The 21,121-nt window shown below is 35.0% G+C and overlaps 1 pseudogene; it reads right to left on the bottom strand.

Annotated features, from left to right (window-relative positions):
- Positions 1 to 1,384: 1,384 nt before the first annotated feature.
- LOC124166149 lies at positions 1,385 to 1,497 on the bottom strand (annotated as a pseudogene).
- Between the last annotated feature and the right edge of the window lie 19,624 nt (positions 1,498 to 21,121).

The following is a 21,121-nucleotide window of genomic DNA, read 5'->3' on the forward strand; positions in this document are numbered from 1 at the left end:
CGTTACGGGCACCTAGTTTCTATACGAATAGAGAGGAGTTTTACATCGTCTGAGATACCAATGCATGCATGAGTCACAGACCTCAGGGAAACATCTCCTAATAAACACTTATTAAAAATGCCTATGGTCGGAAAGTTTCCTTTGTTTGATCATCAGAAGGCATCGGTTCCATCTTAAAAGGAAATTTAAAAACATTAATAATATATCTTGGAGGAATTATGAATAATTCCAAAAAAAATATCAGAGGGCGTTTTACACATTAATTTAGAAACACAGATATTTAATTCTACGCCATCCAGGAAAAGAGCAGAAAAGTAAGTTGTATAATGCAGAATGAGCCGTGTGAACTAGTAGTTATTCATTGGCATTAAACACCAAAAAAATCACTATCAAATGTCAAAATGAGGATTTCTATTCGCGGTGAATGTGGCAATTTTAAGGACACACCGTGACAAATGTCGATAGGATTTTAAGTGGAAATCTGAACATAGGGGAACTTCTTCCATCGCGTCCCGCACATTATTACTCATGATACACCTGTAAAGAAATAAGTTTTGCAAAGATTTTGAGCATATATTTGAAAGAAATTTGCCACGCCGCCGTGCTGTAAGATGCTTGGACGAATATGAGATCCTATGGGCGCTAGAAATCTCTTTTATAGTGTTACATTAAAACAGGCCTATTGCTTAGAATACGTCGCTCAGAGGAGGAAAACATAACGTTATGTAAGCTTCATTGAAATCAGGTTGTTTTAACGCGTGAATGACGCATACATTAAAGGTCGTCCCTTCGTGGCTACTTTCCTCGTTCTCATGCTGGTCAATGTTATGGGCTGTGTGATTGTGAAGACATGTTTCCGCTCTGATGTTGTATTTCGGCCGTGATTTTTTTGGGACGGTGCTTGATTGTCACCCCGATAGGATTTATGTAACTCCCGACGTGAACTGCAAGTGTCACGACGCGCACTTTCTCCTGTCTGTTCTCTTGGTCCTCCCACCGTATTCTTACGGAAATATCATTGAAAGCCAGAGGCTGCGCTTTATGTAATGTGTGTTTTTCTCCTCTCCGCGTTGTGAGACGTGTTTCCCATCCATTTCGATCAATTGTCGATGTTTTTGTCCCGACTTTCCATGAGGCCTGTGAGCCCCGAATAACCAACACCCAACTGCGGCTTTGAATGAACTTGTATGCGATATGATGTTGTAACGAAACTCACATTCCACTTCTTAGTTTGGGTTACCCTGGGGTACAGAAATACACTTAATTAAGAAATAACATGCACCAAAATCACTTTTTATAAATTATATTCAAAATGTCGTAAAGAAGACTTATCGGGCCCAATTTACAATCTGATATTATATATATTTATTGCGTAATTTCCCTTCCTGTTCCAATGTGCACAATAAAAAATTGTCTATACATGCAACTGAACTCCCGCCACGGAAATCTTTGGTAAAAGGCGAAAGATTTAAACGAACTGACTTGAGTTCTGCCGTGTCTCTTCCTCCGCGATCTTTCTCTCTAGTAGGCGCCTCCTTATTCTATGCAATCTTTTCTTCTTTCTGCCGATCTTTTTTTTTTAGAACACGTCTCTCTTTTAGTTCTCTCAAAACACCACTATGTTAGCTTTCCTCCCGATCTTTTTAGAACACGTCTATCTGTAAGCTCTCTCAATACACGACTCAGGTCGCGCTCTTTCTTCGCGGCGTTCTCAAATCTGGTGAATCGAAAAGACAAGTCGTCGCATTATTTCTGAATTTCAAGAAAGCTTTCGACACGGTACCTCACAATAAACTTTTATACAAATTATAGTCATGCCGATTAAATGAAACAGTAATAAACTGCATACTCGACTTTCTGAATGTTCGTAAAGAAAAAGTAGTTCTTGACGGAATTAGCTCTGATGTAGTTAAAGTGGTATCACATGTTCCACAAAGAAGCATGATCGGCCCCCTTTTGTTCATCGTATACATTAATGACCTCTGCTCCCGAATTAGCAGTAAAATACGTTTATTTGCTGACCGCGCTGTCAACTATCGCGAAATTAGTGATCACTCTGACTATGAAAGTCTATCATCGGATTTAAACAATGTTTGTTTGTGGATCCCAGAGTGAGGACTCGAACTTAATCTGAGCAAATGCATGTCGTTACCTTTTTTGCAGAGTTCGTCCAACTATAATCATGTTTATGCTGTGAATGGTAGATATTAACACAAAGGCAACAGACGAAGTGGAGTACCCGGGAGTTACGATAACCTCGAACCTCTCGTGGGGAACACAAATGAGGAATATTTCGGCATAGCCCTGAAGAAATTAGGATTCGTCGAGCGTAATGTGGAAAGATTTTCGGATGAGAAGGTAAAAGAAAGGTGCTATTTCACACTCGTTTGACCGCACCGTGAATCTGCAGCGAGTGTATGGGATCTGGTGCAGAAAGACTTAATCTGAGAACTGAATAAAATGCAAAGAAAGGCTGCGCGTTTCGTCAAAAACTTTTACGGGCGTACAGGCAGTGTTACCCAGATGTTAAGCGAATTAGGCTGGGAGCCGCTGGAGACTCGGAGGCTGCGCGCTAGGCTTAGATTGCTTGAGCAATTGAGAATGGATATTTTTAAGAGCGACACAGAGAACATAATATTAAAGCCACACCATATTTCCAGGTCCGATAGAAGCGATAAATTAAGAGAGATATTTTGCCGAACGGATAGATATGGGAATTCGTGTTTCCCCCGAACCATAAAGGACTTTAATAAATGCCAGTCGTAATTTCGCTAGAGATCTTCCTTTTTATTTGTAAACGGCTGGTATGCTAACACCCACTGCCACACGCCTTTTAGGTGGCTTGCGGGTTGTTATGTAGAAGCCGATTAATAATTAATTGTTTCCTAAAAGGTTTTTCTAATGTCATCTTTTTTTCTTGTGAGTTTTGTATTAATGTGAGAAATTTTGGACCTCCTTATCAAGGATGTCACCTTATTTCCTTGACTTCTATGGTTGTTTTTGTGTGATTTGTTGATTGAGTTGGATTTAATTTTTTTGAATACTGTCCCTTCCATGTATTTCTAAATAAATGGCATCATTTATCCAAGGAAGCATGTACGTTTTATCACCAATATTTTCCTCTGTCTCACTTTAGATAATGAATACACAATGGTGGCAATAGATAATGAATATGGAATTAGATAATGAATACACGTGGTAGAAATACATGCTCTCCTTAGAACTTTCCAAACGTTCGACAACATTTTTCATTAATTTTTAATGACTAATCGCGGCCATTGCACAGCCGTGGTGGGTTCAAATTACGAAGCATAATTAATTGGAGGTCCAACCTTGTAGTAAACGATGCGATGGAATGCCTGGCAAATCCAATAAATTCAAAAACTCTGGTGGATAATTTGAAGCTTTGCTGGTATCGCAAACTGTATCGATAGAAGAGATGTCATTCTACATAAACAATACTGGCGGTCGTCAAGGGTATAGTAAGTCGAAAACGCCAAAATTTCAGCATTTATAACTATTGTTTCACAAATTTCACCGTAAATACGTGGAAAACGAAAATCTATTGCAAAAACATGAATGTGCATTTTCTTTTTATTTCCATGGTATATGTCTCATCTTAATGTGACCATTATCATTAATTTTAATGAGAAAGAGAAAAAAGGTATGCAGGTATTAATAGCGAACTCAACATGTATTTCTTATGGAAATGATTCAGGGCCTCATGGGCCCTGCGGAATAATAATAAGAAATAGTTTACATCCTATTCTCAGACCTACTGGATATACACACAAAGTTTCATAAGAATCGGTCCAGCCCACCATCCTGGCCCAGGGTTCGGATCCGTATCGGAATGCTGACATCATTCAAGATCATCTTGACGACTACCAGGAATGGGCGAACGAGTGGAAACTAAGCGTAAATGCCAGCAAATGCGCACATGTGGTTTTTTCGCGACGTTCGAAAGCCGGCGAAGGACACCAACAATTTTACGACAGTACAAGAATCCCAAAAAGTCAAACCGCCAAATATCTTGGCGTAATCTTAGACAAACGTCTAACATGGGCCAGTCACATCAAGACGCAAACTGACAAATCAATTGGAATTCATGCCGCGTTATTCCCTTTGCTAATATCAACGTCTCCGTTGGCTTTAAAAACAAAACGAGTCGATTGGGTGCTTGAATTCTTCAAGCGGGTAATTAGGAGGGTGGGAACATTGTTGTGTCACGTGTTGTCGAGCATTGTGTCCATAAGTGTTAAAAATATTCAAAAATTTCCCTGCCGGTGTTTGAAAGGGTAAGGAACTTAATTGTTTACTTTTAAAATTATTTGTTATTACCAATTTGATTTCATTTGACGGATAGTTCATTATTTGAATAGGCTAAGTTTAGCACTGAGACATAATTGGAATAAGGTTTTTAAAATTTCAAGACAGTGATGATTTTGTGGTTATTTTTCAACTCTTAAAGTCCAAAAGCGTCGTGATAAACGAAACTTGAAAATGAAACGCAGATTCCTTAGATAAATATATAAAGATGTACCACTCGCAAAACATATGTCCATAATGCAGTGTGTAAAATACTAAATTGTAACGATTCCCCAAATTTCTTTGGTACTAAAAAATAGTTATTCTCAAGATATTCCAATTTGAAAAAAATAGCTTTGGCATATTTGCTATCATTATCGTATCGAAGTATCAAGTACACTGACACGTGTATTGAAAATTCGCAATCCTGTTCCAGTCTCCGATCATCAACCCTAAAATTCCTGGTCAACTATGTACGTGGATAGAAAATCCTGTATGTAATAACGATTCGATATATTTTAAGAAAAAGCATATTCAATATATATAGATCGTGAGACTACACGATGAGCATATTTCCATTGGGCATTGTGAGGAAGACCAAGATGTACCCATTCACCAAATTTCATTGGTCCAACGTAAATACTTATCATGTTATGCCAATTCGCGTATTTGCTGCAATTATCGAATCGATCTTTCGATAAAACTGCTACCTGCACTGTAATATCCGCAATGCTGTAGATTTTAATTCCAGTTAATAGAAATCTTCTCTATATTTCCTGGTCAACTATGTCCTTGGATGTAAAATCCTACATGTAATAGCAATTCGACATATTTTAAGAAAAAGTAGATTCGATATATATCGAACGTGAGACTAAACGCAAACAATATTTCAATTGGGCATTGTGAGGAATCCCAAGATGTACCCATTCACAAAATGTCAGTGATGCAACGTATATACTAATCAAAATATGCTAATTTCAGCATTTGCTATAACTATCGAATCGATCTTTCGATTATACTGACATCTGCACTGTAAAATCCGCAACGATATTGATTTTATTTCCACGCTATGGTCATCTTCTATATAATTGCTGGTCAACAATGCCCGTGGGTGTTAGATCCTAAATGTTATAGCTATTCGATATAATTTATGAAAAAGCAGATTCGATATGTATCGAATGTGAGACTACATGCAAAACATATTTCCATTGGGCAATGTGAGGAATACCAGGATGTACCCATTCACCAATTTTCATTGGTCCAACGTATATACTAATCCAGTTATGCCAATTTGCGTATTTGCTACAATAATCGATTCGATCTTTCGATTATACTGACATCTGTAATGTAAAATCCGCAATGACATTTTTTTATATCCAGTCTATGGTCATCTACTATATAATTCCTGGTCAAGAATGCCCATGTGTGTAAAATCCTAAATGTCATAGCTAATCGATATAATTTGTGAAAAAGCAGATTCGATATGTATCGAATTTGAGACTACATGCAAAACATATTTCCATTGGGCAATGTGAGGAATACCAAGATGTACCCATTCACCAATTTTCATTGGTCCAACGTATATACTAATCCAGTTATGCCAATTTGCGTATTTGCTACAATAATCGATTCGATCTTTCGATTATACTGACATCTGTAATGTAAAATCCGCAATGATATTTTTTTTTATATCCAGTCTATGGTCATCTACTATATAATTCCTGGTCAAGAATGCCCATGGGTGTAAAATCCTATATGTTATAGCTATTCGATATAAATTGTGAAAAAGCAGATTCGATATATATCGAATGTGAGACTACATGCAAAACATATTTTCATTGGACATTGTGAGGAATAAAAAGATGTACCCATTCACCAAATTTCATTGGTCAAACGGAAACACTATTGAAGTTATGCCAATTAACGTATTTGCTATAATAATCGAATCGATTCTTCGATCATACTGACATCTGTACTTTAAAATCCGCATTGCTTTTAGTGTAACTTACAGTCTATGGATATCTACTATATAATTCCAGGTCAACTATGTCCTTGGATGTAAAATCCTATGTGTTATAGCAATTCGATACATTTTAATAAAAATTATATTCGATATATATCGAGCGTGAGACCACAAACAAAACAATTTTCCATTGGGCATTGTGAGGAATACATAGATGTACCCATTCACCAAATTTCATTGGTCCAACGGAAACACAATTGAAGTTATGCCAATTAACGTATTTGCTATAATAATCGAATCGACTTTTCGATCATACTGACATCTGTACTTAAAAATTCGCAATGTTTTTGGTTTAATTTCTGGTCTATGGGTATTTACTATATATTTCCCGGTCTACTATGTCCTTAGATGTAAAATCCTATATGCTATAGGAATTCGATATATTTTAAGAAAAAGTAGATTCGATATATATCGAGCGTGAGACTATATACAAAACATGTTTCCATTGCGCATTGTGAGGAATACCATGATGTACCAATTCACTAAATTTCATTGGTCCAACGTAGACACTTATCATTTTATGCCAATTTGCGTATTTGCTATAAAAATCGAATCGTACATTCGACTATGCTGCCACCTGTATTGAAAAATTCGCATCCTATTGATAACCCTTCCATTCTATGGCCATACCCTTATCCCTCTCTTCTCTACTATCCCCGCTTTCAAAGTTTCGCCTATGTTCTTATATTGGTGACGTATATAGGGCGATGCGTGTATTTCTTATGGGGACCTAATACAAAAAGATATAAATTCATATTGATATATCTTCGTTAAGAAACAATACTCATCTAAATAATTTATGTGTACGCATAATTCATTTCTTCCCTTACATATTTTTATAATTTTTATCCCCGTAACTATGTAAATAGGTCTGAAAAATGGCTCAATCGAATGCAACCTTTTATCGATCATAACTTCGACTGTAATCGCTCGATTCGCTTGATTTAACTTTTGTCGAAGAAAAGACATTAACAGTAGTATTATATATGACTTTCATATTTATAACTTGATTTAAAAAAAAGTTATTACCGTTTAAAGCGTAACCAAGGAGATTGGTATCGATATAACTCGCACATGAATCGATCGAGCGAAATGGTCATCATTGCAAAAGTTGACCATTGTGATAAAAGTATTACTCTGAAAATTTCATTTCTCTAGCTTAAACGGTTGCTAAGATATTCAAGATTGCATGCTCCACAAAAAAATGGCGACAATGATTTTTCGCGTGCAGGACATTTTTCGGAATTTAATTATGAATTAGCCAAGAGGGTTACGGCGAAAGTAAGCTCAAACGTGAGGGTTCGGAGAACCCTCTAACGGTTTTTCCTGAAGATTCCAAATTTTCATATGGCACATGTCTTAAGGCTGAAATCCGAGTTTGAAAATTCGCCCATCACGACAATGTTAAATCGAAATCGTTTATTCCTCGGAATTGTTTCGACGTACGAAAATTTTAAGATAGCCAAAAAATTAACCAAAGAATTCTCTAACTTTTTGGCAAAGGAATTTGTCGTGCGATTATTGCAAGTTGGTCAAAACAATTCCCAAAGTTTTCCCATAAGAAAAGCATTGAGAGCATTCAAACAGTAATAAAAAATACTAAATATCAATTCGTCGCTATGGCAACCACACCAAAAAATCGACCAAAAAATCTAGTCCATGTCCATTGAATATCATGTTCCTCGGACGTTTAAAAGTACAAAATTAAAGCGAAAAAGTTGTAGTCCCATAAGGCTCCCATGTTAATTCAAGTCGATATATCTCGAAAACTAATCGACTTTTTCAACTTTTCAGATTTTTCCTCCCGATGAATTTTTTTTTACTTTCACGTCCAATATTCCATGTACCCACACCTATCACAGTTTGGGCTGCTAATTTGTATCAATCACCCAATCAATGATCACTTTCCCACTTTATAGACGCAACGAGTCGATTGGGCGCTTGAATTCATCAAGCGGGTAATTAGGGGGGGTGGAAACATAGTTGTGTCACATATTTTCGAGTCATGTGCCCATAAGTGGTTTAATATTCAAAAATTTCCCCGCCGTTTTTTGAAAGGGTAAGGAACTAAATTTTTCATTGTTAGAAATATTTGTTATTTTCAATATGATTTTATTTGACGGATAATTGATTCTTTGATCCATTAAGTTAACCATTGACACATAATCGGAATAAGGTTTTAAAAATTTCAAGAGAGTGTTGATTATGTGGTTATTTTTCAACTGTTAAAGTCCATAAGCATTGTGATAAGCCACTCTTGAAAATACAACGCAGATTCTTTAGATAAATATATAAAGATATTCCACTTGCAAAACGAATGTCCATAATGCAGTTTGTAAAATACTGAATTGTAACCATTCCTCTAATTTTTTTGGTCTTAAAATATAGTTATTCTCAAGATATTCCAATTTGCAAAAAAGATTTGGCATATTTGCTATCATAATCGTATCGAATTATCAAGTATACTGACACGTGCATTGAAAATACGCAATCCGATTGATTTACCTTCCAATCTTTGATCATCAACACTAAAATTCCTGGTCGACTATGTACGTGCATGCAAAATCCTACGTTATAACGATTCGATATATTTTAAGAAAAAGCATATTCGATATGCATCAATCGTGAGACTACATGCAAAACATATTACCTTTGGGAATTGTGAGGAATACCAAGATGTACCAAGCACCAAATTTAATTGGTCCAACGGATACACTATTCAACTTGTGCCAATGTTATGTATTTGTTATAATAATCGAATCCATTCTTCGATTATACTGGCATTTGTATTGTTGAATCCGCAATGCTATTGATTTAACTTACAGTCTATGGCTATCTTCCACATAATTATATTGGTCAACTATGTCCTTGGATGTAAAATCCTATATGTTATAGCAATACGATATATTTTAAGAAAAAGTAGATTCGATTAATACCGAACGTGAGACTATACACAAAATATGTTTCATTTGGGCATTGTGAGGAATACCAAGATGTACCCATTTGCCAAATTTCATTGGTCCAACGTATAAACTAATCAAGTTTTGCAAATTTGCGTATTTGATAGAATAATCGAATCGATCTTGCGATTACACTGCCATCTGCACTGTAAAATCCGCAATGCTATTGGTTTAATTATCATTCTGTGTATCTACTATACAATACCTGGCCAACTATGCCCTTGGATGTAAAATTCTATATGTTATAGCGGTTCGATATATTTGAAGAAAAAACATATTCGATATATATCGCACGTTAGACAACATACAAAGCATATTTCTGTTGGGCAGTGTGAGGATTACCAAGATGTGCACATTCGCCAAATTTCATTGGTCCAACGGGTATACTTTTCAAGTTATACCAATTTGTGTATATGCTATAATAATCGAATCGATTTTTCGATCATACTGACATCTGTACGGTAAAGTCCGCAATCCCATTGGTTTAATTTTCAGTCTATGGGTATCTACTATTAAATACCTGGTCAACTATGCCTGTGGATGTAAAATCCTACCTGTTATAGCAATTCGATATACTTTAAGAAAAAGAATATTCGATATATATCGAATGTGAGACTACGTACAAAACAAATTTTCATTGGGCATCGTGAGGAATACCAATATGTACCAAATCACCAAATTTCATTGATCCAACGGTAAATCTATTGAAGTTATGCCCATTTACGTATTTGCTACAATAATCGAATCGATTTTTCGATCATACTGACATCTGTACTGTAAAATCCGTAAGGCTATTGGTTTAAAATCCAGTCAATGGGTATCTACTATTTAATCCTTAGTAAACTATGTCCTTGGATGTAAAATCCTACATGTTATAGCAATTCGATACATTTGAAGAAAAAGTAGATTCGATATATATCGAATGTGAGACTACGTAGAAAACAAATTTTCATTGGGTATCGTGAGGAATACCAATATGTACCTGTTTACCAAGTTTCATTGGTCCAACGTACACACTTATCAAGTTATGCCAATTTGCGTATTTGTTATACTAATCGAATCGTACTTTAGACACTGCTGACATCTGTACTGTAAAATCCGCAATCCTATTGATATCCCTTCTATGGTCACTCCCTTATCCCTGCTTTCTCTAATATCCCCGCTTTCAAAATTTAGCCTATGTTCTTATATTGGTGACGTAGATAGACGGGATGCGTTTTTTTCTTACGGGGGCCTAATACAAAAAGATATAAATTCAAATCGATGTATCTTCATTAGGAAACATAATTCATCTAAATAATTTATGTGTGCGCATAATTCATTTTTTTCCTTACATATTGTTAAAATTTTTATTTCCGTAACTATGTAAATAAGCCCAAAAAATGGCTCAATCGAATACAACCTTGTATCGATCATAACTTCGAGTCTGATCAATCGATTCGCCTAATTTAACTTTTGTCGGATGAATGACATTTTCAGTCGTATTTTGTATGACATTCATGTTCAAAACTTGATTAATAAAAAAGTTATTAGCGATTAAAGCGTATCCAAGGAGATTCGTATCGATATAACTCACACGTGAATCGATCGAGCGGAATGGTCATCATTGCAAAAGTTGACCATTTTAATAATATTATTACTCTGAAAATTTCATTCCTCTAGCTTAAACGGTTGCTAAGATATTCAAGATTGCATGCCCCACAAAAAAATGGCGACAATGATTTTTCGCGTGCAGGACATTTTTCGGAATTTAATTATGAATTAACCAAGAGGGATACGGCGAAAGTAAGCTCAAACGTGAGGGTTCGGAGAACCCTCTAACGGTTTTTCTTAAAGATTCCAAATTTTCATATGGCACATGTCTCAACGCCGAAATCCAAGATTGAAAATTCGCCCATCTCGACAATGTAAAATCGAAATCGTTTATTCCTCGGAATTGTTTCGACGTACGAAAATTTTAAGATAGCCAAAAAATTAATCAAAGAATTCTCTAACTTTTTGGCAAAGGAATTTGTCGTGCAATTATTGCAAGTAGGTCAAAAAATTCCCAAAGTTTTCCCATAAGAAAAGCATTGAGAGCATTCAAACAGTAATAAAAAATACTAAATATCAATTCGTCGCTATGGCAACCACACCAAAAAATCGACCAAAAAATCTAGTCCATGTCCATTGAATATCATGTTCCTCGGACGTTTAAAAGTACAAAATTAAAGCGAAAAAGTTGTAGTCCCATAAGGCTCCCATGTTAATTCAAGTCGATATATCTCGAAAACTAATCGACTTTTTCAACTTTTCAGATTTTTCCTCCCGATGAATATTTTTTTACTTTCACGTCCAATATTCCATGTACCCACACCTATCACAGTTTGGGCTGCTAATTTGTATCAATCACCCAATCAATGATCACTTTCCCACTTTATAGACGCAACGAGTCGATTGGGCGCTTGAATTCATCAAGCGGGTAATTAGGGGGGGTGGGAACATAGTTGTGTCACGTGTTTCCGAGTCATGTGCCCATAAGTGGTTTAATATTCAAAAATTTCCCCGCCGTTTTTTGAAAGGGTAAGGAACTAAATTTTTCACTGATAGAAATATTTGTTATTTTCAATGTGATTTTATTTGACGGATAATTGATTCTTTGATCCATTAAGTTAACCATTGACACATAATCGGAATAAGGTTTTAAAAATTTCAAGAGAGTGTCGATTATATGGTTATTTTTCAACTGTTAAAGTTCATAAGCATTGTGATAAGCCACTCTTGAAAATACAACGCAGATTCTTTAGATAAATATATAAAGATATTCCACTTGCAAAACGAATATCCATAATGCAGTTTGTAAAATACTGAATTGTAACGTTTCCTCAAATTTCTTTGGTCTTAAAAAATAGTAATTCTCAAGATATTCCATTTTGCAAAAAAGATTTGGCATATTTGATATCATAATCGTATCGAATTATCAAGTATACTGACACGTGCATTGAAAATACGCAATCCGATTGATTTACCTTCCAATCTTTGATCATCAACACTAAAATTCCTGGTCGACTATGTGCGTGCATGCAAAATCCTATGTTATAACGATTCGATATATTTTAAGAAAAAGCATATTCGATATGCATCAATCGTGAGACTACATGCAAAACATATTACCTTTGGGAATTGTGAGGAATACCAAGATGTACCAAGCACCAAATTTAATTGGTCCAACGGATACACTATTCAACTTATGCCAATGTTATGTATTTGTTATAATAATCGAATCCATTCTTCGATTATACTGGCATTTGTATCGTTGAATCCGCAATGCTATTGATTTAACTTACAGTCTATGGCTATCTTCCACATAAATATATTGGTCAACTATGTCCTTGGATGTAAAATCCTATTAGTTATAGCAATACGATATATTTTAAGAAAAAGTAGATTCGAATAATACCGAACGTGAGACTATACACAAAATATGTTTCATTTGGGCATTGTGAGGAATACCAAGATGTACCCATTTGCCAAATTTCATTGGTCCAACGTATAAACTAATCAAGTTTTGCAAATTTGCGTATTTGATAGAATAATCGAATCGATCTTGCGATTACACTGCCATCTGCACTGTAAAATCCGCAATGCTATTGGTTTAATTATCATTCTGTGTATCTACTATACAATACCTGGCCAACTATGCCCTTGGATGTAAAATTCTATATGTTATAGCGGTTCGATATATTTGAAGAAAAAACATATTCGATATATATCGCACGTTAGACAACATACAAAGCATATTTCTGTTGGGCAGTGTGAGGATTACCAAGATGTGCACATTCGCCAAATTTCATTGGTCCAACGGGTATACTTTTCAAGTTATACCAATTTGTGTATATGCTATAATAATCGAATCGATTTTTCGATCATACTGACATCTGTACGGTAAAGTCCGCAATCCCATTGGTTTAATTTTCAGTCTATGGGTATCTACTATTAAATACCTGGTCAACTATGCCTGTGGATGTAAAATCCTACCTGTTATAGCAATTCGATATACTTTAAGAAAAAGAATATTCGATATATATCGAATGTGAGACTACGTACAAAACAAATTTTCATTGGGCATCGTGAGGAATACCAATATGTACCAAATCACCAAATTTCATTGATCCAACGGTAAATCTATTGAAGTTATGCCCATTTACGTATTTGCTACAATAATCGAATCGATTTTTCGATCATACTGACATCTGTACTGTAAAATCCGTAAGGCTATTGGTTTAAAATCCAGTCAATGGGTATCTACTATTTAATCCTTAGTAAACTATGTCCTTGGATGTAAAATCCTACATGTTATAGCAATTCGATACATTTTAAGAAAAAGTAGATTCGATATATATCGAATGTGAGACTACGTACAAAACAAATTTTCATTGGGCATCGTGAGGAATACCAATTAGTACCCAATCACCAAATTTCATTGATCCAACGGTAAATCTATGGAAGTTATGCCCATTTGCGTATATTCTATAATAATCGAATCGATTTGTCGATCATACTTACATCTGTACTGTAAAATCCGCAAGGCTATTGGTTTAAAATACAGTCAATGGGTATCTACTATTTAATCCCTAGTAAACTATGTCCTTGGATGTAAAATCCTACATGTTATAGCAATTCGATACATTTTAAGAAAAAGTAGATTCGATATATATCGAATGTGAGACTACGTACAAAACAAATTTTCATTGGGCATCGTGAGGAATACCAATATATACCCAATCACCAAATTTCATTGATCCAACGGTAAATCTATGGAAGTTATGCCCATTTACGTATTTGCTATAATAATCGAATCGATTTTTCGATCATACTGACATCTGTACTGAAAAATCCGCAATGCTATTGGTTTTAAATCCAGTCTATGGGTGTCTACTATTTAATCCCTGGTAAACTATGTCCTTGAATGTTAAATCCTACATGTTATAGCAATTCGATATATTTTAAGAAAAAGTAGATTCGATATATATCGAACGTGAGACTGAATACAAAACATACTACCATAGAGTATCGTGAGGAATACCAAGATGTACCTGTTTACCAAGTTTCATTGGTCCAACGTACACACTTATCAAGTTATGCCAATTTGCGTATTTGTTATACTAATCGAATCGTACTTTAGACACTGCTGACATCTGTACTGTAAAATCCGCAATCCTATTGATATCCCTTCTATGGTCACTCCCTTATCCCTGCCTTCTCTAATATCCCCGCTTTCCAAATTTAGCCTATGTTCTTATATTGGTGACGTAGATAGATGGGATGCGTTTTTTTCTTACGGGGGCCTAATACAAAAAGATATAAATTCAAATCGATGTATCTTCATTAGGAAACATAATTCATCTAAATTATTTATGTGTGCGCATAATTCATTTTTTTCCTTACATATTGTTAAAATTTTTATTTCCGTAACTATGTAAATTAGCCCAAAAAATGGCTCAATCGAATACAACCTTGTATCGATCATATCTTCGAGTCTTATCATTCGATCCGTTTGATTTAACTTTTGGTGGATGAATGACATTATCAGCTGTATTGTGTATGACTTTCATGTTCAACACTTGATTCACAAAAAAGTTATTAGCGATTAAAGCGTATCCAAGGAGATTGGTATCGATATAACTCGCACGTGAATCGATCGAGCGGAATGGTCATCATTGCAAAAGTTGACCATTTTAATAATATTATTACTCTGAAAATTTCATTCCTCTAGCTTAAACGGTTGCTAAGATATTCAAGATTGCATGCTCCACAAAAAAATGGCGACAATGATTTTTCGCTTGCAGGACATTTTTCGGAATTTAATTATGAATTAACCAAGAGGGTTACGGCGAAAGTAAGCTCAAACGTGAGGGTTCGGAGAACCCTCTAACGGTTTTTCTTAAAGATTCCAAATTTTCATATGGCACATGTCTCAACGCCGAAATCCAAGATTGAAAATTCGACCACCTCTACAATGGAAAGTCGAAATCGTTTATTCCTCGGAATTGTTTCGACATATGAAAATTTCGAGATAGCCAAAAAATCAACCAAAAAATCTAGTATCTTGCGTTTCAAGGAATTTGTCCTGCGATGATTTCAAGTTGGTCAAAAAAAATCCTAACGTAGTGCCATAAGAAAAGCATGGGGCACTTTCAAAAAATCATAAAAAATACTAAATATCATTTTATCGAAATGACAACCACACTGAAAAATCAACCAAAAAATATAGTTTTCGTCCAGGGAATCTCATGTTCCTGACGCATTTATAAATACCGAAAAAAACCTAAAAAAATTTAGTCCCATAAGGCTCCCATGTTAATTCAAGTCGATATATCTCGAAAACTAATCGACTTTTTCAACTTTTCAGATTTTTCCTCCCGATGAATTTTTTTTTACTTTTACGTCCAATATTCCATATACCCACAGCTATCACAGTTTGGGCTGCAAATTTGTATCAATCACCCAATCAATGAATCAGTTTCCAGCTTTAAATAGCGTAACGAGTCGATGATGCTTGAATATATCAAGCAGGTGTGTAAAGGTTAGAAGATATGGTGGTGTCAATTGTAGCCTAGTCCTGGGTCCATAAGTTGGTAAAAAGTTAGAAAATTCCACCGCGTCAAGTTAAAGCAATTGGGCTAATTTTATGAAAACTTATTTTCGATGTGAATCGAGAGTCCGCGCATTATCTTAATCATTTATGATTAAAAGTAAGTGGACCACTAATATGAACACACACTCCAAATTTCATTGCTTTAACTGAAAAAGTCATGTAGATATGTAATTTTGAATATTTCCTACAATAACCGGGTAGAACTTATAAATAAAGTAACATCTGTTTTGAAAAATACGAATATCTATTCGCATTTTAATTATGTTACCCATTTCTCATAATTGTTTTCATCTTATATCTATACCCTTCTCAATCATGCCCGTGGATGCAAAATTCTACGGCGTATTGCAATTCGATACATTTTAAGGAAACCCAGATTCGATATATATCGAATGTGAGTCTACGTACAAAACGTATTTTCCATGTGCATTATGAGGAATACCAATATGTACCTATTTACCAAATTTCATTCATCTGCCTCAAATACTTATCAAGTTATGCCAATATTCGTTTTTGTTATAATAATCGAATCGAACTTTCGATTATACTGGCATCTGTACAGTACAATGCTCATAGCAATGTAATAGAGCTTCTTCCACTGGTCATCCACTATCCATCACCATCAAAACTAAACCCGTGGACGCTTAATCCTATGTATTATAGCATTTCGATACATTTTTAAGAAAATGCTGATTCGATATATATCGAATGTGAGACAAAAAACAAAACGCATTTCCCCTGTGCGTTATGTGGAATACCAATATATACCCATTTACAAAATTTCATTCACATACCTCAAATAATTCTCAAGTTATGTCAATATTCGTATTTCGTATAATAATCGAATCGAAATTTCGATTATACTGACATCTGTACGGTAAAACTCCCAAAGCTATTGATTCGAATTTCATTCTATGGTCATCCACTATCTATTACCGTCACAACTATGGCGGTGGATGCTAAATTCTATGTGATATAGCTATTCGATATATTTTAGGGTAAAGTGAATTCGATATATATATCGAATGTTACACGACATACAAAACATATTTCCACTGTGCGTTATGTGGAATACGAATATGTACCCATTTACCAAATTTCATTCATATACCTCAAATAATTCTCAAGTTATGTCAATATTCATATTTCTTATAATAATCGAATCGACATTTCGATTATACTGACATCTGTACGGTACCAATCTCATAGGTATTGATTCGAATTTCATTCCATGGTCATCCACTATCTATTACCATCGCAAACTTTCCCGTGGATGATAAATCCTATGTGTTATAGCAATTCGATATATTTTAAGAAAACGCAGATTCGATATGTATCGAATGTGGGACCACACGCAAAACATATTTGCATTGGGAATTATAAGGAATGCCAATAGATATCCATTCACCAATTTTCATTCATCTACCTCAAATACTCCTCAAGTTATGTCAATATTTGTCTTAGTTAAATTAATCGAAGCGAACTTTCGATTATACTTACACTGGTACTCTTAAATACGCAAGTCAATTGGTTTATTTTCCATATGTTGGTCGTTTCACATGCTATGCTGGCACAACTTTCCCCCGTGATAAGTATTCCAAAAAGTTATAAGCATTCGTGTAAATTCAGGAAAATGTAGTTTCGATATATATCGAAATTGATGGCCATCTTCGGACAACATTTTATATAGTAATATTTAAAATACAATGATGTACCTACTGGCCAAATTTCATAGGCCTAGGTGAAATACCTTGGAAGTTATGCTCATTTCCGTTTCACCATAGCAGTAAAGTCACGTTCTAAGACATGGGCCCATGTCAATGCAAAATCCGTATACATAACAAATGAGTGTCTCCTATGCGATACGGATTTCGTAATGAAAAAATCAATACTTTAAAAAGTAATGCCCTGAGGCTTTACTGGGTATAGTCCTATGTTAGCCCTCCGCAAATTTCACCCGCCGTCATGCATGAATGAGATAGGGAAATGCGTGTATTTCTTCCGGGGACCGACCACCGCCGATTTGGCGGGGAGGAATGGTGACGAATGCCGGGGACCCAATAAAATAATTTAGGAAAATTTCAAAATGAAAAAATTCATTTACTATTACGAAACCGAATTATAAAAGAAAATCAATTTTGCCCGTGGATGCTAAATTCTATGTGGTATAGCAATTCGATATATTTAAAGGAAACACAGATTCGATATATATCGAATGTGATACTACAAACAAAACATAACACCCCTGTGCATTATGACGAATACCAATATGTACCCATTTACCAAATTTCATTCATCTACCTTGAATATTCATCAAGTTATGTCAAGATTCGTATTTGCTATAATAATCGAATCGAACTATCGATTGTACTGACGCAATTACAGTAAAATGCGCAACGCAATTGATTTAAATTTCATTTTTTGGTCTTACACTATAATATTCCTCCTCAACTTTGCCCGTGGATGTTAAATCCCTTGTATTATAGCAATTCGATATATTTTAAGAAAACGCAGATTCGATATATATCGAATATGAGACTACATAGTAACCATATTTACACATAACATTATGTGTAATACCAAGATGTATCAATTCATTAAATTTCATTGGTCTAACAGTAATACTTATTAAGTTATACCAATATTCGTATTTGCTGTAATAATCGAATCGAACTTTCGATTTTACTGACACCTGTACAGTAAAATGCGCAATACTACTGATTCAAATTTCCTTCTCTGGTCTTACACTATAACATTCCCCCTCAACTTTGCCCGTGGATGTTAAATCCCTTGTATTATAGCAATTCGATATATTTTTAGAAAAAGCAGATTCGATATATATCGAATGTGAGACTACATAGTAAACATATTTACACATAACATTATGTGTAATACCAAGATGTATCAATTCATTAAATTTCATTGATCTTACAGTAATACTTATTAAGTTATACCAATATTCGTATTTGCTGTAATAATCGAATCGAACTTTCGATTATACTGACACCTGTACTGTAAAATGGGCAATGCTACTGATTCAAATTATCTTCTGTGGTCTTACACTATAATATTCCTCCTCAACTTTACCCGTGGATGTTAAATCCCTTGTATTATAGCAATTCGATATATTTTAAGAAAACGCAGATTCGATATATATCGAATATGAGACTACATAGGAAACATATTTACACAAAACATTATGTGTAATACCAAGATGTATCAATTCATTAAATTTCATTGATCTTACAGTAATACTTATTAAGTTATACCAATATTCGTAATTGATGTAATAATCGAATCGAACTTTCGATTATTCACACAGCTGTACAGTAAAATGCGCAATGATACTGATTCAAATTACCTTCTGTGGTCTTACTTTATAATATTCCCCCTCAACTTTGCCCGTGGATGTTAAATCCCTTGTATTATAGCAATTCGATATATTTTAAGAAAACGCAGATTCGATATATATCGAATATGAGACTACATAGGAAACATATTTACACAAAACATTATGTGTAATACCAAGATGTATCAATTCCCCAAATTTCATAGGTCTAACATTAATACTTTTTAAGTTATACCAATATTCGTATTTGCTATAATAATCGAATCGACCTTTCGATTATACTGACATTTGTACAGTAAAATGCGCAATGCTACTGATTCAAATTATCTTCTGTGGTCTTACACTATAATATTCCTCCTCAACTTTGCCCGTATAAGTTAAATCCTATGTATTACAGCAATTCGATATATTTTAAGAAAACGAATATTCGATATATATCGATTTTGTGACTACATAGGAAACATATTTACACACCAGATTTTGAGTAATACCATGATGTATCAGTTCACTAAATTTCGTTGGCCTAACAAATATACTTACCAAGTTATGCCAATTTTCGTATTTGGTAAAATAATCGAATCGAACTTTCAATTACACTGACACCGGTACTCTGAAATACGCAATTCTATTGGTGTATATTCCATTAGTTTGTCATTCTTCAGGTTATGCTAACACAACTATCTCCAGCGATGGATATTCCAAATAGTTATTAGCATTAGATAATATTCAAGAAAACGTAGATTCGATATATATCGAAAGTGAGTCCTCAAACAGTAGTCCTTTTAACATTGCTGCATGGAGAATACCAAGATGTACCCATTTGCCAACTTTCATTGGTCTATCCTAAACACCAACAGAGTTATGTTCATTTGCTTTTTTCAATGGCGGCATAGGGGACCCTAAGAGCCAATGGTCCTACCCATCCTGTATTCATATATGCATATCCATATTCATGAGATAGCAGATATTAATTTGGAAACAATAGAAAAACGCATTTCGAAAAATGGACAGTGGTCTTTGGTTAAGAATCTCCGTATACATACCCAATGCAAGTTCCCAATGTCTACTGCCATGCTCCCTCCGATAAGGCGATGCGAGTTTTTCTTACCGAGTCCGACCACTTGCCGTTTGGCGGGGAGGAATGGCGGCGATGGCCGGGAAGCCAAAAAAATAATTTGGGAAAATTTCAAAATGAAATAATTCATTAACTATTACGATACCTAATTAAAAAAGAAAACCCAAAGTCTAACGAATAGTTAGGCTTGTGCCAACAACTTCGCGAGCTACATAGCTTAAGTTTCGTTCGCCAGCTCTCAAATCGAAATCACATAAGAACGCGTGTAAATCGATATCTCGAAAACGGTTCGACCTATACGCTTCTTACCAATGCCAAAAAAATCGGCCAAAAAACTAATGTTTCCCATATGGATCTCGTCCGCGTGCGGCGATTTTTAGTGGGTCATATCGCGAATTTATTTTTTTTCCATAAGAGCCCATGTTAAAGTAGATCGATATATCTCGAAAAGTATCGAACTTTTTGTCATTTTCAGATTTATTCTCCCGATGAATATTTTTTTAGTTTTACCCCAAAAAATCTCACCTCGATCGGCCCGGTAGTTTGGGCTGCGAATTTGTATCAATCACCCAATCAATGAATTACTTTCCCACTTTATATATGTAAAAAACTACTATTATACAATTCAACAATCAAGCCGCTGCTAACCTATGCTTCCCCAGTATGGCTTCATGCCAGTGCATGCCATCTTAAGAAACTTCAATCATGCGAAAACAAAATAATCCGGAAAATTAAAGGCGCCCCTTGGTTTATCAGCAACCGCCAAAGT

The sequence above is a fragment of the Ischnura elegans genome, chromosome 9, assembly GCF_921293095.1.
Source record: "Ischnura elegans chromosome 9, ioIscEleg1.1, whole genome shotgun sequence".
In the NCBI taxonomy this organism is placed as follows: Eukaryota; Metazoa; Arthropoda; class Insecta; order Odonata; family Coenagrionidae; genus Ischnura; species Ischnura elegans.